Below are 26,954 nucleotides of genomic sequence, written 5' to 3' on the forward strand. Positions count from 1 at the left end.
ATGTATTCACAAAACACATTCTTGGTGCCACTGCACAATACTGAACTAGATGGACTGAGGGTCTCATCTGGCCACAGTTTTTAAATGTTCTTAACTGTTTTGTGATGTCCCAGAGCCGGTGCACTCTTTTGGAAGAGCAAGTTAGAAAATGTTTCACTATATCCAATCCATTAGTATTCTTTTAATTTTTTTCTTTAACTACTAAAGTCTAGAAGATAATGTATATTTTTCCTCAAAATATATATATAACTAATATTTCCTACTATCTTTCCAATGATAATTCTAAGTCAGGATGTAATATATTATACTCTTAATGTTAATGTGATCTTTCACATTAAGAAAGATTTTAATGTGATCTTTCTCCTTTGGGCTTTAATTTGATTGCTCTTCCTTCTATTAAGTGCTTTCATTAGTGTATAACTCCTCAGTTATTCATTACTGTACTCCATTGGTCCAACCATGTTACTCTTTAAGACGAGGTAAGAAACAGAGGAATAGATCACACTGGTTCTTCGTCTGTATCAAAGACTTCAATAACAAATGAAGAGAAACAAGAAAAGAAAGCAAGGCAAAAAGAATGGAGGTGGGTTCTCCTGGCCTCTGCCGTTCTTCCTCTCGTGCACTGTCAATAAACACAGGTGTTTACAGGCTTAAATCAGTGTCTCTCAATATTTTTTTCACTATCATCCTCCCCAATGAACCTTTTTATAATTTTTCCCTTAAAGCCCCCCTGTGAAATTTTAGTATACCAGACATACTGTATATTTACTGTATATGTATCTGTGCTTTGTGCATCCAAAGGATAAGCTTTTTTACCTCCTAAAAACCAAGTTTTGCCCTTTTAGTGGCAATATCATCTTGAGAATTCATGGACTAATTCTTTCTGTGAAAACAGCTTTGCACTTAGCACACCGGGTCCCAGGTACCTGTAGAAGGTGAGTTGAAATTCAGTTAGAGTTGTGTGTTTGTGTTTTGTTTTGAGCAAACCTTTAAGTACTAATCCATGGCTGTATAATTTATCTTACCCCAAATCCAAAACAGTACTTTGTGGGTGGAAGCTCTATGGTAGTTTGTGAAAGATGTCTTAGAAGCTACAAAGCAGTTTAAGGACAAGAAGTAAGGGGGATGGAGAGTAGAGTGGAATTGTTTCCAATTAAAGCAGCTAGGGAATTAGGTAGGTGGAATGTAATTATCTACATTGGAGTTTGGCCAGGCTTCTGGGCTCTTTTGGGGGGAAAAAAAAAAAAAAAAAAAAAAAAAAAAGCTCTGTGATCCTTAATGAATAGAGAGGTAGGTCCAAGTTTAACATCTCATCCAAAAAAATGAAATAAGATTTCTAAGTCCTTCTTTCCCAGAACATAAGTGGCATTCTTCTTTAACAAACGTGAAACTGCTTATACGTCCCATACTTCAATTTGAAATAATTATTTCACAAGACAATGACCTTGGAAATGGGAGTGTTGAAGAAGAGACAGTAAAATATCTGCAGCAGTCAAGGAAAGAAGAGGCACAATTTATAGCAAATGAACGTCAAATCTGCAGCATTCTGAGATACAAGTATTTGCTAAGTCATAGCAACAACTATCTAAAAGTGAACGTGGCATCAGTGTGTGTTTTTTTGGTTACCTGAAGAAGTAATTCTTAAAGCAGGTTAGTTTTGCTCAAAGTGTACAAACGCTTCCCCAATGACTGGCCGCCAAGGCAGCGTAATGAAAACTGATATCCTTTGCAAACTCAGGAAGCCCGAGACATGTGCGCAATAAATGTAAGCAGACATTATATCCTTCATAATCAGGGCAGAATGAAGATGTGAACTGAATAAATGCTTGAGAAAAATCATAGCTTCTATTAGATGCAAAGATTGAAATGTTAGACACCTTTTAGCTCAACTTTCATTTAATTTACAGCTTTCCTTTCTGGAGTCTGAAGGGAGTGAAAAATTCTTCTCTAGTTTTTTTCCCCTTTCATGACTTGACCACAAAGATGAAATCGGGGTACTTTAATTACCATTCAGAGCCAAAGTCTTGCCCTTTGATATGGAAATCCCACCTCTGCGACTGCCTTTTCCCGGCCCTTCTCCTCCCAGTTGCCCACCAGGAATTTTAAGTAGCTTTGTCACCAGCTGATGCTGCAAGCTAAACTGTAGCTCTCTCCTGTTAAGTTTTGTTTAAGTTACACTATGTTTCTTTCACCAAATTGGAAGAGCTGAAAGCAAGGAGGGAGGGGAGAGGGAAAAAAAGCAGAGAGAGAGAGGGAGAGAGCATGAATGAGAATATGACTGACTCGATCCATTAGAGTTGCTGAATTATAGTTTCTACCCTGTGAGCATGAAGTGTGGCCCATCCTGCACAAAGCCTCTCACTTTAAACACACACACAGAGCACACACCAATGAAAGCTGCCATGTACAGCTACCCCGTTATTGTCATCTGCCTGCTGCATGACTCCCGGCTTTGCTATAATTATTAATTGCACTTGTCAACTGTCATTAATTCCTCTTTGGCATCCCTGTCTTTGAGTAATTAGACAGAACAGCCTCACTGAGCTCATTGTTTAGAGTCCCTTGAAAGAGCCCACTGGGCTTTCCGTGGAGAAAACCATCAGCAATACAGCAGAGCACTTCTCTGTTAACCCTTTGGAAGTGTGAAGAGAAGGGAAAGGGCTTTCACAAGTATGGGTGGCCGGCTTTGCTTTGTGGGTACAGAAAGTCATGGTCAGCTACCTTATACCCGGAACCATAGTCTAATTACTTCTTTCCTGCCGAGAAGGGGTATTCAAGTTAATTAAAAAGTCAGAGAAAGTCCTTAGGAAAAACAAAATTTTCAAACCAGCATCTTTGAATTTTTAATCATTTTCTCATTTGATCTTGTGCTTTGCATTTTTGGAGAAACCATGTTTTTCAAAATAATAATTCCCTATGTTTGTTATATACATTTACATATACTACATATATATGTATACATAAATGATGCACCAAGTTTTGCCGGGTGACTTTTGGTTTCTCTATGTTATAATTTAGATTCTAAATTTTAGATTGACAGGATTGAAGCCCCAGTATTTATTTAGTCCTTTTTCCAGCTTCCCACACAAGGAGTCAGGTGACAGTGCTTTTAATTGTACAACCGGTGGCTCTGAATACATTTTTAAATTTTATTTTTAAAGCCCATGGCCTCTAAAAGTTCCCTGAATTTAGCTAGACTCAGCTGATAAAAGGAAAATGGGCTGTACGGTTTACATTTGAGTAGTAACTATAAATGAGAATTACTATGTTAGCATTTTAAATGACATAACGCATAAGAAAGCACTTTAAAAACTGTAAAGTGCTATAAAGCATCATATTAGCATGTTATCATTATTAGCTTATAAAACTAAACTCCTTTGACACTGTTAAATTTATTTGTAGCTTTAAATTCTTCCGCAGTCAAAAATAAGTTGAGAATGAGGATTTAGCCATTTTCCAATAATAACACTGTTAATAATATCAAAATAGTTACAGATTATTTGTTTAAGCAAATACTAGAAATATTAAACACATAGAAATGTTAAACCAATATTAGAAAATGTCTAAACAGTAAAGTTTCTTGAACTAGCTGTTCCACTGAAAAGAAAAATCATAAGAATTTCTCTTAAAAAATATTAAGATCTATGGAGTTTTGGAAAATAACTAAAGTAAATTTGATCACTAGAGATCATTAGAGCTACTTCTTATATTATCTTAGCTACAATGTTTCTTTCAGATACTAGGTGAGTGCTTCTTAGCAGTAATATCATTTATTGAAGTCTAGATATGTGCTCTATGTACTTTATACATCAATCCATCTAATGCTCAAATCTCTACGAAATAGGTACTATTATCTCAATTTTAGAGATGGAAAAACTGAGCAACAAGTAATTGAGGAAGTTGTTCAGGATCTCACTGCTAGTTAATAGTCAAGGACTGGTGAGCCCAAAAGCTCCACTCTTAACTACTCTTCTAGCCCACCTCTCCAGGAGTGAAGACACTATCTTATCTAGGTTTCCATTCAATAGGTAATGGATCTAGATTTCTAGTAGTCTTTCTTAAAGAGCAAATTAGATTAAAATATCTGAAATATTAGTCATAAAAATTATAATATAAAAGTGTGCTGGACACCACAGGGACTTGGCATCCCATATATTCAAAGTGAAAACGCGTGTGTGTGTGTGTGTGTGTGTGTAGAGGGGGAGAGAGAGAGAAAATAAGTTTCACAATTGTTAGGGATTACTCTAGCTATCCTTGGGCACTATTACTATTGTGTGTAAATGCCAGGTTAATAAAAAAATCCACTTTGATTTACATAATTATACATATATAATACACACATATAAATAGGTACATATATTGAACTATTAGCATAGTTCAATGTATTGTTTATTGAGTATTTACTGTGTACCTAGTCTGTGCTAAAAAGTATATAAGGCACTGAGTGAAATAGAAAAGTATAAATTATGATTTCTAACTAAAATGGGTTTTCAGACTTACCAAAGAGACAGATCTCGAGAACCACACAATTAACATACTACAAAGTGCTAAATGGAATACAATCAATGAAATTGATTAAATGAAAGAGCTATGATCAATAACAAGCCGTTACTGGGAGGGAAAATATGACTTGTTAAAAGGAAAAACTTTCTTTCTAAGTAACAGAGGTGTCAAACAATGAATCACACTGATTTGAAAAGTAATGAAATACCCATCACTAAAACATTCAAGTTTGATGATGATCTATAAGTAATGATATAAAAGAATTTCTGCAATGGTTGTGAGGTTGAACCAACCTAAATACTGTCTAGTGTCATCTTGCACGTCTTAGATTCCATAATTCTATAAAATAAGTTTTTAGCAAGGTGGGGAGACTTTATTTTGCTTGTTCTTTACAGCGAACTCATCTTGAAGAACTTTGGCGTTAAATTCGACTTTCAAAGATGAATTGGAGGTTAAAAAGTGACAATGAGAGTAAAAAAAAAAAAAAAAAAAGAAAAAAAAATTCCAAGAAGAATCACAGGTGCAAAGATAGAGAAGTAGAAATAATAAACACTTAGGGGAAAGACAACTTGAAAAGACCTACCTCGCTGACACAAACAGTAACTTGGGAGAGTAGGGGTGGCAAGGTTTGTGTGACGGGGAGTGGGTAGGAAGTAACAAAGAAAAAGCTGTCTCAGCAGAAAGGAGGTAAACTCCCAAGAGGCATCATCAAGAGGTTTTCTTCGTTGATTCAATGATAAGAGATGGGGTTGACTGAGGAGAAAGAGCACGATGGATGAAAGGTAACTCAGGAGACAGCTTGAGTTTGGTACTGCGTTGTATGGGGATAGAAATTTGGTTTTCACTATTAATTGTGAACTCAGGCAAATTACTTGACCTCCTTCTCACTCAGTATCCATATTGTTAATGAGGGTCAAAGAGTTAATCCATGGAAAGCATTTAGAAAAGTGTCAGCACATGTGAGTACTCAATAAATGTTAGCTATGATTATTATTACAATACACTTACTGCTAACCAATACGTTTTAATTCATGTCTAATTGGTATAAAAATTATGGTGAAGGGGAGGAGAGATGATTTAGGGTGGTATCCTTTTCTAACAGAGCTGCTCCAAAGTAGAATGAACTTTCTTGGGACGTATTAAATTTTTCTTTTAAGTTAAAGTATCTACAATGAGGAGGGGGAATTATCTATCATATCGTTGTAAAGAGGTTTTCCGCAATGAATGGTACAGTGGATCACATGCTTCTTAGCTCCTTTCTCTTTCTAAAGTGCTGGAGTTCTAACTGATGGTAAATCTAGAAAGTTAATAAGGAGTCCATATTTTCAGTCTTTGGAGAGAAATTAAATTTAGGTAATAACTTCCTTCAACTTTGGGTTCATGAAATAGTATACTACTAAGAGTATAAGCTCTAGAACAAGACTGTCTAGATTCAAATACAGATGGCATCTTTTAATTCTCTTGTGTAAGCCTGAGCAAGACTTTAAAATTTTTTCATGCCTCAGTTTCCCCAAATGCAAAACTGAGATAATAATAAAACTTACCTCATAGAATTGTTCTCAGAGCTGAATAAGCTGATACACGTAAAATGCTTATAAAGTGCTTATGAGTGTTCAACATATGTTAGCTATATTCTTGTCAGATTTAAAATATAGACTGTGACAAAATAGGAAATACTACATTTTAGAGAAAAAGATTAACTGCAGTATATCTAAAGCAAGAGTACATTTTTAACTCTCTTTTTATACTTTTACTATTCACCCCCTATAAGGCTTAAATCAATAAGACTAAAATTTTTAGAAGAAAAGTTAGCTGAAGGGTATCCAAAGGTATTAACTTACAGTTATAAAGAAATAAATGGGGCTGTAATGTACAGAATGGTGACTATAGTTTATACATAATTCTGTACTGTATATTTGAAAGTTGCTAAGAGTAGATCTTAAAAGTCCTCATCACAAGAAATAAAATGTAACTACATATGGGGATGGGTGTTAACTAGGCTTATTGTGGTGATCATTTCACAGTATATAAAAATATTGAATCATTTTGTTGTACATTTGAAACTAATATAATGTTACATGTCAGTTTATACCTCAATTTTTTAAAAAATGCATACTCAATACAATGACAATATCTACTTATTATAATACCATGCTTAACAGAAAAAAAGAAAAGAAAGAAAAGAAAAGAAAAGAAAAAAGAAAAGAAAAGACTTAGCTGGTGGACTCAGCCTAAACAGTTTGGTAGTACATAAGCCATAAGGCTCTATAGTGAAGTATCATTCAAACGAATTTGTATTAATCGGACTTGCCATGGTTACCAACACCTACTCTCATTAAATGCATTTATACAGTTTATATTGGGCAATTTATGTTACATTTTATTTTTGGTCTCTTGAATGCCAACATTTCCCCCTCCCCCAAAATCCATACCACACCACATACCAGAGAAAGCTTTGTTGTAGTGGACAAAGCATACTAAATATCGACATTTTTCTTATGGGAGAAAAAAACAATGGAATCTTATTATTTATCAAATTAGACAAGATTATGCATAAGCTCCTCAGATTGAGTTAAACAATCTGAAATTTACAGACTGATTATGTCACTACAGCCTTAATATTTCTGAGCTAAATTGAACCACACAGTTTTTCTCTGAACTTTTGCTCATGCTTGTCTCAAGCTCTCCTCGTTTCCACCACTCAAGGCCCACCTCAAATATCATTGTCTTAGCTATGCCTTTTGGGATTCTCACTTCTTCTCCACAGCGTGTCCCTCCTTCATTCCCTGCCCGTGAAACCTCTTCCTTCTCTGATACATGAAATATAACAGAGACTATGAGTTAAAAGTATATGAGATGGTGGAAGTAAAAACAAAAAGAAGGGTAAAATTATGGTAAATACATTCCATCAATGTCTATACCTTTGCCTAGGGAGACTCCAAATTTGGCACTAAGCTTTTTAGTAGTGAATGACTAAAGGAACACTGGTCAGTTACACAATACACAGGCATCATTAGATAAAAATAGTCTAATAACTATAGTCACCATGCTGTATCAATACATTATATCCCAATGATGTATTTATTTTATAACTATAAGTTAATACCTTTGGACCCCCCTTCAGCTGACATTTCTACTAAAAACTTTAGTCACATTGATTTAAGCATTAAAGAGGATGAACAGTAAAAGTATAAAAAGAGAGTTTAAAAATGTATTCATGCTTTAGATATACAGCACTTACTTTTTTCTATAAATAAATAAATATTATATATCAGGAGCAGCATCTGATAAGAGGAGTTAGAATTCTCTCCCAAGTAGTCTTATAGAATGGATATGCCAGGTTGCAATGAAATATTTCTGCAACACAATTCTTGGTAGGCATAATGAGTTTTATGGGGCTCTTTCTTACAGTAGCCCTCAGTCAGGGCCAATGACACCACATTAAAGCACAGGTCATAAAAGTCACTTACTTGGGGTCTTCAGAAGCCAAGGACACAACTCTGCATCCCTGGCTTAGTTCAGAGGTGAATTTCAGGGCATCTCAAAAGAACTGCATATCCCTCAAACCATATTTGCAAAATATTATTTGTCACCATTGGGTTTCTCCTAGACATTGTGGGGCAACAAATTTGAAATTGTTGTTTCTGAAAGAAGGGGAGTTCAGGTTCTCGACATAGCCAAACGTTAAAGTAAATGCCTATGATTTAACTAGTGGCAAGCTGACCCCATCATGAGAAAACTGGCATGTATACCAAAGACAGCATTCAGAGGCGAAGTACTCAGAAGTGAGCTATGGATCTTTGCATTCTGCCTTTCACTAGAGGGACTGATATACTTTTGCCATACTCACCCCCAACTATACCCCAGTACTTTATCACAGTTTTTAGACCCAGGATCCCATTTTATGTATTGTTGCATCCTCTGCAACAACCAGCATCATGCTTCGCACGTTGATGGTATAACTGCTACACAGAGATGTCTTCTGCCTCCTTCTTTTCCAACCAACTCTTGACACAACTTCTACAAAATACTGGAGTGGAAAGATGGTAGGCACATCCAAAATGGGTCTGCCAACAACAGACTTGGTGTGCATCACACATCACCTCCAAAATGTCGCATAAAGAAGTAAATTACCAAAAAGAAGATGAACCAATATAGAATGTGTTGAACGATACTTCTGTGCATTTTGAGTAATTTTGTTCAAGGAGAATTGAAGCAGATGGTTAAAATCAAGAAAATAGATTAAAACCCTAGTTAATGAATGTCTTGGAGATTGCTGTGCAAGTATTTAGTATATGTTTAACTAAGACAAGCTTGCTGAGCAACATTTATATATGTAGTATTCTTAACTTTCTCAGGGCTGCTGTTTCAAACCAGAGCTTCCTCAAAGAAATTTTAAATCAGATTTTACCTCTGGTCACATTCCTGCACACTTATACTTTCTAGTAGTTACGCAGCCTTGATCCTCCTGAAATTTTAGATTGTAATTCCAAGAGTTATTAGGTTGGAAAACAGCTTCTGGGCAAATGATGTTATTCAAAAAAATTTTTATACCAGAAATAATAGTTGGATTATTTCTGCCTCACAGATAGTCTTGAGGTCTGATTTTTCATGTAATTTGGGTATTCTGACATAAAAGTTTCTTGCTCTTAAATAATAATACCCTTAAAACAGAAGAGAGAGATGAGGGGATAAATAAAGATAATAAATACAATAGTTTGCTAAACAAATACAAAGGTTAAAATTAGCTTCGACCTTCCTTTTCTGTTTAGTTTACCTATCCTTCTGTATTCCAATGACATTACATAAATACTTTAATATTTGCTATTTAAGGGTCTATCAAAATCTTGAGTTCTGTTAAGTCTCAGTAAGTGTTACTCCTTTCTAAAACTACTAGTCTTAATGTATACATTTTCTTTTCAAAACGTATTATTTACTGTTGAAAAGTTATTCCTATTCCTAAAATTAAAATATTTGTTTATGTTTTTTAATATCAGTACAGATAGAATTTAAAAATAGAATAAATGGTCATGCACCAAAATTCATGTATCCATCAGAGGTATGTTGGACAGTGGAAGAACACAGAATTCATTTTGTGAAAGAATTTTTTTAATCCAAGAAGATGAGTCCATTTGAACAATCTATCAAATATATTTTACTTTATTTTAATAAATTGCTTCATCTTCTGGATCATTTTATGGTAATAATCACTTTTTATTGAGGAATTTGGTTATGAAAGTGAGAAAAAGGGGAGAAATGCAGGAGAACTTTTTAACAATCCAACTTTTTAAAAATACATCTGTGAATTCATAGACATGAATTATGCTCACAACAATGAGGTAACTGCTTCATTTTTTAAAAAGGGACTATGAAAATGCTAGGTGAGTGGTAGAAGAATTTAATGATGGTTTTCAAAAGTGAATATCTTAATAAGAAATGATACCTTTTGTCCATTATACACAATCCAGAAATCATTTTCCAAGTATTCTAAAACTCTTATTTCTGGGTTATTGTTCTCAGTGACAGTGGGACCAAGTGGAATTCAAACGAAGGCAAACGTTGTCACAACATGAAGAACTGTCCAATGACCTGACACAGATCAACTCTGAAGCAGTACAACCCCAACTCTACCACTGGGATTTTCTGAGTAAGTCCCAGATAAACTTGTTGGCAGTGTTATAGCGTATTATCCTGGCCATGTAGACTTTAATGTATTGAAAATTCTGCAAAACATTTTGGTCTTCCTAAATTTTTCTCCAGTTAAAAAATTAGAATAAAGAATTTATAGATATGTTTATATAGCAATCTATGTATACAGAAATGCTACTATTAGAAAAACATTTATGGATTACTAATGCAATCTCTATCAAAATTCCAATGGCCATTTTTCACAGAAATAGAAAAAACAATCCTAAAATTTGTATGGAACCACAAACAAACCCAAATAGCCAAAGCAATCATGAGACAGAAAAACAAAGCTGGAGGTATCACACTTCCTGATTTCAAAGTAGTATAGTACTACAAAGCTATAGTAATCAAAACAGTATGGTACTGGCATAAAATGGAACAGAATCGAGGGCCCAGAAATGGGAAAAAGATAGTCTCTTTATAAATGATGTTGGGAAAACTGGATAACCACGTGCAGGAAAACAAACTTGGACCCCTATCTTACAACCACTCACAAAAATTAACTTGAAATGGATAATAACAGATTTGAACATAAGACTCAAAACTGTAAAACTAGAAGAAAACATAGGAGAAAATCTCCTTGATGTATGGATTACTATACTCATGTTTATAGTTTAAAAAATAGTATGTATTTTTTCTTAAAATGAAAATAAGATGTATTTCTTAAAGAAAGGTATCTAATACATACAATTAAAAAGGGGAAAATTTTTAAAAATCAGATGTCATCCTGTAATCTAGCTTTTGAGCATTTTATTTATTTTTTTTAGCATATATTCTGTCAGTATTTTTGTCCTATGCATGATACATGTGTGTATGTGTGTGTGCAGGCACGCACACCCACATATCCATTCAACAAATATTTCTTGAATATTTATGATGGTTCTAGTTTCTCATGTCATTCCAACATTTTTACATGAAACTAATATTCTATCATACACAAACACCACAACATTTTTTAATGCAGAGCCCATTTTTTTTAACAAAATCATATTTTTATTTTAAATTTTGTGTTACTACCCACATTACATATATATGTAATATTACATAACTTACTAGAAGCACAAGCATCAACATTAACAAATTTTAATGTCTACTGTGTGCACTGAATCTTTGGTGCAGCAATGCAATGGACACTACTAGCCTCAGTAAATGAGAGGCCTCATCTCACTGCAATCTCTTCAGCATTGGTTATTGTGCATTTTTAATCTTTGCCAATTTGCTAAACGAACTAGGTTCTCACAATTAATTTGCATGTCTCCAATTATTACAAAAAAACATTTTATATGTTTAGTCCCCATCTGATTTCCTCCTTTTAACTGAATATTCAAATTATATCTCTACTTTTCTCTTAATTTGTAAGTAGTTTATATTTTAATTTCATAATTAACGTATGAAATTGCCAATAGTCAGTTTTAACAAAAATGGCAATTTATTGTATATCATTAAACCCAATATATTGTAAATACATTTCTCAGCTCCTCATTTGTTTGTCAGTTCTATCATTTAAGATGCAAAGAAGATTTTACATTTTTGTGATCAAATCTAGCAAAATTTTTCCTTTGTGATTTCTGCCTTTAGCGTAATGCTGAAAAATAACTTCCAACTCTCCCTCCACTTATATAAATACTCACCAACACTATCTCTTAATACTCTTAGAGTTTCTTTGATTAAGAATTTAAAACTTTAATCCTCCTAGAATTTATATTGACAATGGTATAGAAATTTAACTTTTTTCTAAATACTTAGAAAAGTGTTCATTCCTTTCACACAGATTTAATATGCCTAAAATGACACTGTATCAAAAAGCTTTACCATATTAAGAGGGAATGAAATTTCCTAATTACAGTTCAAACATCATGTTTATATTATGTCATTTCATTTCATATTATAAAGCACCAATTATTCACTGTAAAGTATGAACTGTTTTCTAAATTCTCTAAAAGATGACTAGATATATGTGTCACCAAAGAAAATTAAAAATTATGGTTTCTAATTACTTTAAAAATTAGGAAATATTTATTACATTTTATAAAGAATCTCAGCAGTTCAACTTCACTAATTTATGCAAAATGTATTTTCATTTACAGAATGTGACCGTGGGCAAGACTTCTTCTGTTGAGAAGATGTATAACCTAATTATGCAAAAAGTTCTATGGAGACTGTTTGGGTTCAAGGTTTTTTTCTCAAATTAAATTACTATTGTTACAACTGCTTCTTTGTTGCTTAGTATCCTAAAGAAAGACACAAAAATAAGCAATTGCCTGCTCACATACATTATTTTAAAGCCTTTTGGTCAACAGTTCATGCATTATTTTATTTGGAAGGAAAAATCCTCTTTATTACAAACAATTGCTGAATAAGACAACAATGTTCAAGCAGTTGTTATTAAAGGATTAAGACATATTATTATCATCTGACTTTTAAATAAAAGTAATAGAACTCTAATTTTTCTATGATTTTTAAAATGAATCTCTCTCATTATTCTTTCTCGTTATTTCTTTCTCGTTATCTCATTATTCTTATCAATCAAGAAGCCCAAAGGAATTCTACAATACATAAACCATTATTTTCTTCCAGGCTAGTGTTTTAGGTCTCCTTCAAGTGGATCAGCATTGGCTACTCAAGTAGCAGTATCTCGTTCCGAGACCAGTACAATGGAGCATCTCTACAGTGACTGCATTATGTTACTTAAGCTGATGTACATTTTGAAATGAACTCTGCAATTCAAATTGTACTAATAAAATTCCCCCAGTGCATTATATGTACATACACTTGAAACACCCAGAAAATAAGCTTAATAACTTTATGTTAAACTATTCAGATGGAGATTAGATATTTGTAGGTAGAGCATAAAGGCAATCAAGCATAATCAGGCATTTAAACAAACAATTTTGAGTTGAGAAGAAATTATGAGTATAGTGCTATTATATTTAAATATGCATGGTGTTTTTACTTGTAAGGTTCACTTGAGAAAACTAAGCTGAAAGTATATCGAAAAAGGAGTCTTATTCAAGAGATTGAGGTGTAACAATAAAAGATGATCTACAATGAGTTATAAATGGTTATGAAAGAATGAGATATAGAAATTTTATACTATTCAGGAAATATAAGATCACATGATGAGTTATTAATTAAGAAATGAGGGATTCAAATCAAAGACTGTACTTTCAGGAATGGATTATACCATATGTTAGTAAAGAACTGTGGATTAAGTTATAGAGCATGGACGGTTAGCTGTACAGGTAAGTAGCATCACAAACCCATTATCTGTATTTACTGTGAAATCACTGCCTTCTTTTTCTGGTTTTTTTTTTTTTTTTTTTTCTAATAATAACCAGGGTTTTGATTTCAGAGAGTCACTGGATTTTGCCATGGCCTTTCAGTCTGGTTAATTATTATGTGTTCAGAGTAATGCACATTTTTATCCACAGGTGGCAGACCTTTTTAAAATCAACTTCAATCATATTCAGTATTTTGTTTTGGTGTTTTTTTTTTTCTTAAACTGCCACCCACATTAAAATGTAAGAGTGTGCTTCTCGGAGTTCTCATTAATGCTGCACAATTTAGATGATAGATTTGTCAACACAGTGGCTCATTCTCAAAGGCCACTGAACCCTGTCGGGATAAATGCCTTAAAAATTGTATATTGCAGAGTAATCTTTAATTATAAAGAACTCACTTGACAATTTACAATATATTGGGATTATTCTCCTTTTGCAAGCAGCAAAGAGTTTTACTTTCTAGATAAGGTTGACTGAGGGAAAAAAAAAAAGTGATTGGATTTGACAAATAGTTAAAGCAAAGAGCTTGCTTATTTGCAAGTAAAAGAGAGGTGACCAAAAGGCGTGTACAAATAACAACCACTTAGGTTCACAAATAATTAACTGGCTAAATGGTTAAAGCAAATAATTATAAATGCAGTGACATTTTAAAAGAATGTTAACACAGAAAGAGATAAGCAAAACAAAAATAACTGCCACCAGGGGTATAACTAACCACTATCCTCAATTTACCTCTGTAAAATCTTGGATTTGCAAACCTATGTGAAGTACTTATATTTGTTGTGTTATTTTTGGTCAGTGCAGTATAAAATCTGATATTCAACTAAGCCTTTTTGTGGGTATTGATATGTGCAAAGAACGCTTTAACATGGCAATGCATTTCAATTCATATATAAATAAAATATTTATAATTTTATAGTTCTCAAAACATTTTACTGCTATTCAATCTAATGGCAATGCCTGATAGCCTTTATTACATTTCTTAGAAAAAGAACACTGGAAAGAATAAATGCTTATTTTACTGCCCTATTAGTCTTCATTTCCAACGTGGGAAATTCTTTACAAGCATCTTAAATTATTTTACCTAATTTTGAAAGATGTATCAGTTTAATTTACACTATTTGCAACCACATTTCTCCCTCATGAAACATAATACACCCTTAAAAAAATAAATAAAACTTATCATAACTATTTGCTGTACTATTTTAACACTTATTTTGAATATATCTACACAATGTGTACACTTAAGCAAATGGTAAGAAAGCACACACCCATGTAACCACCAGCAGGGCATTAGTGTCACTCTCCCTTGGACCAGAAGTGCTCCCTGACCCAAATTCTCCCTCCCTCCTTCAGCTCAACCTCTTTCCTCATTCCTAGAGATCAGCACTCTCCAGCACCTATAGTCATGTTTCCTTGCTTTTCTTTATAGTTTTACCATCTATAATGCATCTCTGAGAAACATAATTGTTTGCCTGGAATCATCCTGCATGTATTCTTATGTCTTTGCTTTTCTCCGCTTAATATCAAGTAGATCACTAAAAGTCTTCCATTTCATTATTTCATTTCATTGTATGACTATTCTACCACTGTCCATAGTGTGGATGACAACTGAATTATTTCCAGTTTTTGGCAAATACAAGTATTTCTCCTGTGAACATTCTTATACATATCTCCTGATACATGGATGTACATATTTTGCTGGGATATATACATATATACATAGGATTGCTATGCTTAAGTAGGGGCTCTAAATTTTAACTTTACTATATCTAAAAGTAGTTGTTCCAATTTCTGTTCTGACCAGCACTGTATGAATGTTGCTGTTGTTCTGCACCCTTGTCATTGCTTTGACCTGCTAGCCATTTTAGTTTTCCCCATTCTGAAGTATGTGTAGTGGGATCTCATTGTGCGATTATTCTGTATTTCCTTGACTATTACTGAGATTAAGCATTTTTTCATATGTTTTGACATTTGGACATATTACTGACCATTTGGATGTCTTCTTTTGCCCATTTTTCTATTGGGTTGTGTTAAGTTTTACATTGATTTGTAGTTTTAAAAAACTCCAGATCTCCAGGAAAAATGCTCAATAGCAACTATCCTGATGTTGTTTTTGATCATAGACGGAAACTTCCAACAATTCACTATTTTAATTTATTCTTGCTATAGGTATTTCATATCACACTAAGGAAGTTCTTCCCTGTTTTTAGTTTTCTAAGAACTTTAAAAAATAAGGAAAGAATGATACATTTTATTAAATCCTTTTCTGCATTAATTGAAATAATCATGTGATACCTTTTTTTAATCTGTATTACACTGGCTGTTTATTTACATGTCAGCAAAGCTTGATTTTCTGGAGTAAACAAACTTGCTCATGATTAATGATCCTTTTTATATATTGCTGAGATCAGTTTGCTAATATTTGGTTGACAGTTTTTCCATTTATATTCATAAGAGGAATTTGCCTGTGAATATCCTTTTTCATACTATTCTTGCCAAGTTTGGTATCAAGATTATATGATCCTTATAAAATAAGTTGGGGACTATTACCTCTTCTATTTTTTGAAAAAAAAAAAAACTTACATAGGATTAGACTTATGTCTTCCTTAAATTTGCCTGTGAAGCCATCTGGGTCTGGAATTTTTTTGTAGGAAAATTTTTGATTACCAAATTAAATTTCCTTAATGTTTATAGAACTATTCAGGTTCCCTATTTCTTTTTGAGTAAATAGTGCTAAGTTATCTATTTTTTAGGAATATTTTGACCACTGGCATATTTTTCTAGGAATCTGACCACTGATCTAACTCTTCATATTTCCCAACATAAACTTGGTAATGTAAAGTTCATGATACTCATTATTAGCTGTTTAATATCTGCACATCTGTTGTGATGTCACTTTGTTATTTCTGATATTGGTTATCTGCCTCTTGTCACTTGCTTTCTTGTTCAGTCTCATCAGAGGATTGGAAAATTTCCTCATCTTTTGCAACAATTTTTGGCTTTCTTGCTTTTCTTCTTCATATGTTTGTTTCTCACTTCATTAATTTTGTACTTTAATTAGTTTCTCCCTTTTATTATTTTTGAGTTTATTTTGTTGTTGTTTTTGAAATAAATTCTTGGCTTATTAATTTTCACTCTTTCTTTTTTTCTAATACATTTAAGGTATAAATTTCCCAGCAAATGCTTCTTATAGGCATTCTATAATTGTTATATGTAAGATGTTCATTTTTATTTAATCTAAAATATTTATAATTGCTATTGTGATTTCTTTTTAATTTTGAAACTTTTTTCTAGCCATACTTTTGTTATTCATTGGCAGCTTAATTTCACTGCTATGATTCAAATTCTTTGAAATTAGTTGAGACCTAATTTATGACTCAGGATATGGTCAATTTTTGTAACTGTTCCAAGTGTTCTTCAAAATAATGTGAATTTTGCAGTTGTATGCAAGGTTCTATTTATGTCTACTAGGTCAAGTTTCTTAATCTTATCTTTCAACTCTACCCCCCTTTACTGATTCTTTTCTATTTTATTCCATTAATTATTAAGTTAATTTCACTGCCATTGTGGATTGTTTATTTCTCCTTGCTAGTCTGTCAAATTTTCCTTAATCTATTTTGAGGTTATGTTATTAGGGACACTTAGATTTAATATTATTCTATCTGCCTATTGAATTGAAAATTCAATCACTTATAAAGTAACTTTATCTCCAGTAATGGTTTGGGCTTTAAAGTCTATTTTGTTTACTCAGTGTAGTTACACCAGTGTCCATGTGGTATTTGCACAAGATAATTTATCCAACTATTTCCCATCATTATTTACATTTTACATGTGTGGAATCAGTGGTTAAGAGACATACCCAACAGTAGATGGTCCTAAATGGTCGAGTCAGAAATTGACCTAAACTGTGTGTATCCAAAGTTGATGCCTTTCAACATTATGCTTCTCTTACAAGTTCCAAAGAGTGAAGTCAGCTTAGGTTCAGAGGGAAAAAACACTCTCATTCTAATTTCTGCCAAGAATTTCTCATAGATTGCTATCTAATTGTGACTTTTCACTTATCTTTGAGATAAATTCTCACTCCTTTAATATTCTAAGGCAACAAAATACTGTAAAAAATCCTTTAAAAAGAGAAAGAAAACATTCTTAATCCAGAACTGCAGTACTCAACCTCTTTCACTTATACACAAGGAAGAAGTCTTCAAAGTTTTGCTCTTTGCCTTTGAAATCTGCATGATTAACAGCAACATTCACATGCTTGTCAAATGCCACCGAACAGTATCTCAATCTGCCCTAACCTAAAAAAGGTAGCCAGGATGCAATATGATCAAGATTTCTGAGTGGCTGTATGGCTCTACTGAGAAGGAAAGCTTACTGCAACCTGACTTCAGAAAAAGCAGTCAGAAAGGATGAGTGATAAGCTATTTCATCTCTCCTTGAATAGACACACATATAGTATTTTAAACAGAGGCACTAAGCAACTTATGTAACCTTTTGGAATCCCGTACTATTTTTTTTGTTTTTTTACATCTTTATTGGAGTATAAATGGTGTGTTCGTTTCTGCTGTATAACAAAGTGAATCAGCTATACATATACATATATCCCCATATCCCCTCCCTCTTGCATCTCCCTCCCACCCTCCCTATCCCACCCCTCTAGGTGGTCACAAAGCACCGAGCTGATCTCCCTGTGCTATGCGGCTGCTTCCCACTAGCTATCTATTTTACATTTGGTAGTATATATAAGTCCATGACATTCTCTCACTTCTTCCCAGCTTACCCTTCCCCCTCCCCATGTGAATCCCATACTTTTTACATTTCTATAATTTTAATACTAAGTTATACTTGTTAAAAAATGTGTAAACTGTAAAGAAAATTAAAGTTGCTCATGATTCCATAATCCAGAGCTAATAATATTTAATGTATTTACTTTCAGCTATTTTTTCTGTTAATTTTTTATGTATTTGTAATATATATGTCCACTTGAATATGTGTGTGTGCATACATGTATGTGTGTACACACACACATTTGGAGATACACTGTATCTTTAGTGTGCATTCTGACTTGTTTCATTTAACATTGCATCATGCATAATTTCATATGTCTTTCAAAATTTTTTAAAATATTTTATTGACTGTATAAGATGAATATATTCAGATTTATCCAACTATAGCTTTATTGCTGAACAATTTAGTCAATCTCAAATTATTCTGATTACAAAAGTATGAAAATGATCATATACACATAAATTTTGTCTCCTTTAATTATTTCATTAAGTTAGATTCTTGGAAGTGAAATTGCCAGATACTGTTAGTTAGGCCCTAATATCTAGTCTCTTATTCTTCCACAATAATAACTCCGCCAAATTTATCTTCCAGAATAAAAGCTACATTTTCCAAGCTCTTTTTAAGTGTGGCATGGTCATGAAACTATGTTCTAGCCAATGGAATGCAAGTGGAAGGGGTATGGACACTTTTCAAAAGATGTCCTTAAAGGGAGAGAGCATGAATCTTCTAGAAATATTTCCTTCCTCTTGCTAGAATATGGACATGATTGCCGGAATACCAATACTGGATATTCCAAAACACTAGGTAAAAGTCACATGTTCAGAGAAACAGAGCCAAAGATGAAAGATCTGGTTCCCTATTGACTGTGGAACCACCCAATCAGCTCTTAACTGCCTACACAGACTTCACATCAGAAAATATAAAGTTCTACCTTTTTTAAAACAATTTGGATTGCTTGCAACCAAACCTTTTCCAAACTAATAGAGTGAAAATGTTGCATAGAATGCCTTGGAAACATTTAAGGCTCTTAAGAGAGATGGTCAAATCATTTTATGGTGAATAAATATAACTTATATATAGATAACTTATTCCCAGCATTACTGAAAGCACCCAACTCCCCTCATTCTTGTTACAACATTATTATTCAAAGCTACTTTTTACTAGTTAGATTGTTAAGTGGAGCACAACTTTGCATTTCTTTTACCAGCATTTTGCATTAGAATTGCATGCTTTATTAATTATTTGTTCTTATATCTTGTTATCTTTTAAATTAAAATGTTAGTGCCTTTCTTATAATAACAGCTCTATAGATGTGATGTTTGCTGTATTTGTTAGAAGTAGTCCCAGTTTTCCATTTGCCTTTTAATTTTATTTATACTTGTGCTTTTACTTGTAAAACTATAAACGTTTCATATTTGCAATAATTCGTGACTTATTCCAGTTCTGTTATCATTAAAAACCATTACAATGCTTTCTTCTATATTACTTTGATTCATTCGTCTGTGACTATATAAAGTCTTATTTATAAATATTTTTAAAATATTTTTTTAGGATTTAAAAACAATTCAGTCTTTAAAGACGATAAAAACTACCACTGAATCTAAGTGTTTTCACAAATAAACTTGTATCTTGAAGTTTTAGAAGCATAAGTCATATGACTTTTAGAGTGGATTAGTAAATAAATAAATTTTAGTTTACTCTGCAAGAATACCACTTTTTCACTATACTCTTTAGGACTAAACAGAAAGATAATTCGTTTTTCATTTTACTAGTGACAAACCTCTGAACAATAGGATCCCTTTCCTTCAACCTTTTCTGCTCTCACCCACATGACAGTTAGTCACGGGACGATAAAAGGATTTTCAACTTCAGGTCTGTGGTCAAATTTCGTTCCTGTTCCCAAGAGCATAACTTTTACAGGCATTTCACAAATGCACACATAGATAGATGCCCACTAAATTTTTCTGCCAAGCAAATTGGGAAAATATCTGTTTGGCCTCAGCAAAATTGTATTTTTGTATGTGTTAACGAAAACATACCCTGAAATACTTAATAGCCCATGGAAATTTTTATAAAATGTGTGACCTACTCATTGTGACCCAGAATATTTCTTGTTCAGCAATAATAAAAAAGTAGCAACAAATGTTTTTAAAAAAAACATTTTTCAATGAAGGAAAAAAGCTTCTGCAACTTTAAGAAATGTGTATCTCATTAAGGAAATGAAAAGAAAAGAAATGTTGCTTTCATCTGCCAGTTTAGAAACATTACCTTCATAATGAGGTTGAAAATTATAATTACAAATACAGTTGTCATCTGAACATAAAAGACTATGTATTATAGCTTTATATGCATATGTCATATACTTTACTTATAAGTTGAAAATAGGAGAAGGCACATAAACTTCCATTTTTAAAGTAATCAATTTTTTCAAAGGTGTATATCATGTGTTTTATGAATATATCTTTTTCCTACCCAGTGCAGTGCCAAAATTCTCTGTTCAGGCTTCAGAATCTTGTAAGTAGATTCAAACAGGACTCGTGTCATCAGCAAGAGGAATCTAGAAAAAATAAAAGTAGACCATTAACAGTGTATTGTTCCTTTTTAGGAAATATATCAGGATATGACTCTTTGGAAACAGGAGATATCTATGGTTTTCAAAATAAATTTATATACATGTAAATTTATAGAGATATATAAATATAATAAAGTTATTATTTATTGAAAAAAGGCATTAATTTGACATTATAATACCACCAGAATTAATCTAAAAACATATATATATGTTATGTTATATGCATACATACATATCTGTTAATCACCACATAAGTTGTTCATTTTGTATAATTTTGATATAAACAACCTGAATATACTTTAGGACAGGCAACATTAAAGTAAATTCTTCTTTCTTGGAATGAGTTATGAAAGATTTTCAGGTGTCCTCATAGGTCCTTTCCTTGATTCCATTCAAATGTATGACAGCAACGATCAACACAGTAACTGTTTAGTGGGAGTCATCCAACTATCTCTACAGTGACATTCCTTGCTATAGATCTCTATATATCTCCCAGCCCAGCTTCAAAAATATTGCTCTAGACACTTTCAGGAGTGAATAGAACTCTTGCTTTGTTACCAGTTCCTTAGGCTGGACAAAAATGGCCTCTGGCAGTCAGTCGAAATTCCCAAGAATCAGACTTTTGAAAGCAGGGAACCAGTACATGGTGGCAGCCAAAGCATTGGTGCCAGCTCAGTCTCTTCACAATCAGTTCAATTTATGAAGAATTGAGTAATTCTTCAGTTTCATTCTTATTATGCCATTGATATTTCACCGTTTTGGTCACAAGGTTTATGGTATTAGGGTAGTTTTATTACCATATTGTTATCCACCTGGATCATGATTGGTAGGGGGGATTTCACTTCATTCCAATATCAGATCTTTTGTTACTAAGCGCAGAAATCTAAAAGTCACCACACTGACAGAGAAGATGCCACATTATTTCAACAATTCACTAATTACTCCATTGGAAATTACTTCAAAATGAGAAAAGTTATTACACATTTTCAACATCAGAAATTATGCCGCTGCCCGTTTACAATAGCCAAGACATGGAAGCAACCTAAATGTCCATCAAGAGAGGAATCAATAAAGAAGATATGGTATATATATATACAATGGAATATTACTCAGCCATTAAAAAGAATGAAATAAAGCCATTTGCAGCAATATGGACGGACCTAAAGATTGTCACACTGAGTGAAGTCAGACAGAGAAAGAGAAATATCGTATGATATCACTTATATGTGGAATCTAAAAAGAAATGATACAAATGAACTTATTTACAAAACAGAAACAGACTCACAGACTTAGAGAACCAACTCATGGTTACGGGGAGCGGGGGAGGATGGGGGGAAGAAATAGTTAGGGAGTTTGGGACTGACATGTACACACTGCTATATCTAAAATGGATAACCAACAGGGACCTACTGTATAACACAGGGAACTCTGCTCAAGATTATGTAACAACCTACATGGGAAAAGAATTTGAAAAAGAATAGATATATTATATGTATAACTGAATCATTTTGCTGTACACCTGAAACTATCACAACATTGTTAATCAACTATACTCCAATATAAAATTAAAAGTCAAAAAAAAAAAGGAATTATGCTGCTGCAATAAAATAAAGGTTGTCTACACATGGTCTGCCAATTCTTTGAAAAACTTGTTTATTTTCATTAAAAATTTTACTAAAAAGTACCCCAAACTTCACTTTTTTCAATTAAGTGAAATGTCGCATCTGACCAACTGTAAAGAGACTGCCATGGTAGAATTTACTTAAAATTAAACAGAAAAAATTTGCCATATCCTATATGCAGGCAACACAGAAATACACAGGTGGTAATTTTACCCACAAGAGGGAGCCTGTATTTTTATATTTTTGTCACAGAACTTGAAAAACTTGAATTAAAATATGAAATACTAAAAAGTATTTGTTGATACCATAATCTTTATGTCAGGTCAAGTTTTAAGCTAATCAGATTTCAGTTGGCATATTTTTCTTCAATCATAACATAACAGTATATCAGAAGATTGGAATGATAGTTGGAATTTTAAAAAATTTCATACCTATGTTGTAATTAGGGTTTTTTTGGATATAATAATGAAGATGTTACTGCCAAAGCAGCCTAAGAGGAAATTCTTTCAGGTGGTAGTAACATTAGTTGGATGAAATTGACTGGAATTATTATGAGTGCTCTACATCCAAATTTAATAGTATAGAAGTGAAATGATATCTTGGTCATCTTCTTATCAGAAAAGAGGCTTATATACACCAATAATTTCCATGTATTTATGGAACAGGAAACAACCTACTTTAAAAATTATAGTGGCCTTTCTCACTAATATTACCTAAGACTTGTCTAAGAAAGGGTATAACTGACATGACACCAGTATGATCTTTTCTTTCTTAGAGTTGAGAAAAAGATCTTTTTATTTAAATAGAGAAATCTAAGCTTTATTCCTTCATATCCTATAATCTGCCTAAACAGTATCTTAAATTACTAAGACTCTCTAAATAAATATGCTCTGGGTTTTGTAAAAATAAACTGTATTCATCAACTTAAAAACTACCTTATAAAAAATAATTTTGGCATATCTTATCAACGGAGAGTGAAATGTTCTATCACATTCAGAGGCATAGTAATAGTCCAGCTGAAATTTGTTTTGTGATTCCTTGTAAAGTGCAGGGAAGACAGATGATAAATTGTCCCTTTCCCCCAGAGTCCTTAGCTTCTTGACAATATTATATATCAGGGGCAGGAAGCTGAGGAAGAAGGGGTTAATCACTGCTGCTCTTCCTTCTGGAATTCCAACCTACCCATTAAATCATTGTTTTTTCTATCACTAGGGATTGTGAATCTAATGGACCTAAAATCAATACCTTATAAATGACATAAAAAATATATTCATTTTTTGGACTAATGTACCCTAGTGTCTGAATCCTATTTACACCCTCTACTTTAAAAAGGAACAACAGACCCATTTCTGCCAGTAAAAGGTTACTCAGTCACTCTGGTGACATGCTGCAGAATGCACTGTTGTACTCAAGTGCAGCATGAGGGAAAGACTGGTGGCTGCAAATCCACCATTGCAGAAACTTTAAACCTGGTGCAGTGCACTCCTGTTAAGATACACAATCAGAAAGGAGCATGCAGGTAGCTTCCAAGAGCTTTGCCATGTTCTGAGGGTGGATTTACATGTCTCTGTTTTATTATCTTATTTCATAACTTACATAAAATTTTCAGTGCATCAAATATTACCTTACAGGGGCTTCCCTGGTGGCGCGGTGGTTAAGAATCTGCCTGCCAATGCAGGGGACACGGGTTCGAGCCCTGGTCTGGGAAGATCCCACATGCCACGGAGCAACTAAACCCGTGAGCCACAACTACTGAGCCTGCGCGTCTGGAGCCTGTGCTCCCAACAAGAGAGGCCGCGATAGTGAGAGGTCCGCACACCGCGATGAAGAGTGGCCCCCGCTCGCCGCAACTAGAGAAAGCCCTCGCACAGAAACGAAGACCCAACACAGCTAAAAATAAATAAATTAATTAAAAAAAAAATTACCTTACAATACTGAAAAAACAAACACAACTTCCACTTAATAGTGAATTATATAATGATTGAAGAAGCTCAATAAAAAACCCTAAAAGACAGAAATGCTCACTAGCATACCAAAGAAATACTAGCCAAATTAATGTAGTATGAGATCACACCACATTAAACCATAATCACAGGCGAGCTCTGGGGAGACTGAGGGCACTTCATCTCAGTGAAACAACCAAAAAAGATACAATGACTATCTGTCGGTTTTTTGCATATTAAGAAAATATGCTGAGAATTCCCTGGCGGTCCAGTGGTTACGACTCGGCGCTTTCACTGCTGTGGCCCGGGATTCAATCCCTGGTCAGAGAACTAAGATCCCGGCAAGCCACACGGTGCAGCCAAAAAAAAAAAAAAGAAAAGAAAAGAAAGGAAAAGAAAATATGCTGATGAGAAGGTTTTATATTTATATAATATTTTTATTAATCCAAAGGACCCTTACCTCAGAGGCCATTCTTATCACTTTGAAAGTATTATGCTTAGTTTTAAAAAGAAAACTTCAGTTTACAATTTATTCCTAACTTTATTCTGAGAGTACCTTCTATCTTTAATATTTTTAAGATATCAAATGTAGAGCAACCCTGTAAAATGCAAAAATACCTGCAATGAAAAGATAAAAGTATGGCTAAAAAAGAAGAAAAAGAAAAAGAAAGCTATAAACTAAAGGAAGACCTATTTTCCTGGAAAAAAATATCATTTGACTCACTTTTTGTTTCAATGAGTACAAACTAAAATAGAGAATAACGAATAGGGAAAGCAACTTTAAAACAGATTTTTCTGAGAGAACTCTAGCAACAGGTCAGTATGAGGTTGCCTGTTCAGTTTTATGTCTTAAAATCCGTAGAGTTATTAAAACTACAAAACAAAAAAGAAAAACTGTTGTTCTTTATTCCATTTGCCAACCAGAGTCATTTATCCCCTATTAGATAAAGTATAATAGACTCTACCGAAAGGGTCATTGGCCTTCCATTTAATGATATTGCCAGCCCCAATCTGCATTTTCCCGGCATTGTCCCTCAACACAGAATAAATGGCTGATCTCTTCACAATAACAGCTGATTTCTATTTATTAAGCTAAAAAGGTCACCATTTTCTACGGCTGGGCCGCCCTGCACTATTGATAATTTTATGCATAAACAAATGGCAAATTTGTGCCACATAAATATGCATTAGCAATTACTTTTTCCTCGGGTAACGCTCACCGCATGCAAATGTGTACCTCACAGGGCCTGCTAGCTTTTGTTTCAGCTCTTGAACAGTCAAACAAAAGAGCACAATAAACAATTTTAAAATTGCCAATCAATAAGCAATGCAAATGCAAAGGTAAATGGCAAGAAACTTGCTTAGAAACAACTAAACAAAAAGTGCGGGGGGGAGATGGTGGAAGAATTTTCTTTTTTTTATTATTTCATTTCTTTCTCTTTCATAGTGAAAAGGCTAAAGCCCTCTGGACACAGAACAGCTAGCTAGCTAGGCTGGTACTAAAGCAGATGCCAGATGGGGGAAAACAGAAAATACACACATGTTGAATCAACACACACACACATACACATATACACACCCCAAAAAAAGAGGTCTGGGAAAAACTGTGTTCCTATGTGATTTCAAATGCATCACCTATTCAGATTTCTGATTTTTCAATTTCAGAGATTCAAAGAAGTTTTAAACTGGGAAGTGCTACAGAGATACACAGCCAAATCTTAATTCCACTGCACTGTACCATGTTGTTGTTTTCTAGTATCATCTGCCTCAGACAAAGGAAATATACATGATCAGTAAGTAGGATATTTTTAGGGACATGAGGAAAAGGAGTAAATGAGGAATATACTGAGGAGAAATAAAAAGCATCTCACAAAACATCTACATACCCAGATGTTTAATACCAAAAACCTTTATCTCAGAACAATTCAAGAATAGTATTGGGCATAAGGATAGAGAGATATGGGAGCTAACAAAGGAAAGAGGGAACAGGGGTGAGAAAGTCTAGGGGAAAAAATGTTGAACATGAAAATGAATGATAGCTCAAGAAAAAGTTGGTATTTTTTAATGAAAAATTAACTTTAATATGAGGTTTTTTTGGTGCACTCTACCATACACTGTTTTAAGATCCATTACCCTAGGATCTTCACAGAAACCTCTACGGGTTGGTACATTTCATAACACAAGGCACATGGAAGTTAGGAAACTGGACCAGTTAATTTAAAGCTGTGCTAGATCTGAGCTTTGACCCAGTCTGATGCCAGCACCTGCCACTTCACTGCCCAGTACTGCCACCCACTCTTGAAAATGCATCCACTTCGACCCGATTGCAAATCTCTTCCTCAATGTGTTGGTGGCTTTGCCTTTGTATAAATAAGTCAAATTGTATTTTAAAAATTTAAATTCAGGACTCATGTCAGTTTTTAAAACTAAGTTATTAAAATACTTTAACTTTTGTAAAATATGCAAATACTAATTTGTATATTAGTACGCAGATACATTAGTACATGTCCACTGAGACCATGCTGTAGTCTTAATGATCATTTGAGAAGAGAAA

General features: G+C 33.5%; 1 protein-coding gene across 6 annotated transcripts in view; it reads right to left on the reverse strand.

The window, feature by feature from the left end:
• SOX5 (SRY-box transcription factor 5) overlaps nt 1-26,954 on the reverse strand; it is a 995,182-nt gene that overhangs the window by 700,150 nt on the left and 268,078 nt on the right. For all 6 annotated transcript variants that reach the window (XM_059935452.1, XM_059935454.1, XM_059935450.1 and 3 more), the window contains one exon: nt 20,736-20,820. The gene's annotated coding sequence lies outside the window, so the exon portion shown is untranslated. The remainder of the gene's footprint in view (nt 1-20,735; nt 20,821-26,954) is intronic.

This window comes from Balaenoptera ricei, chromosome 10, assembly GCF_028023285.1.
Source record: "Balaenoptera ricei isolate mBalRic1 chromosome 10, mBalRic1.hap2, whole genome shotgun sequence".
Lineage (NCBI taxonomy): Eukaryota > Metazoa > Chordata > Mammalia > Artiodactyla > Balaenopteridae > Balaenoptera > Balaenoptera ricei.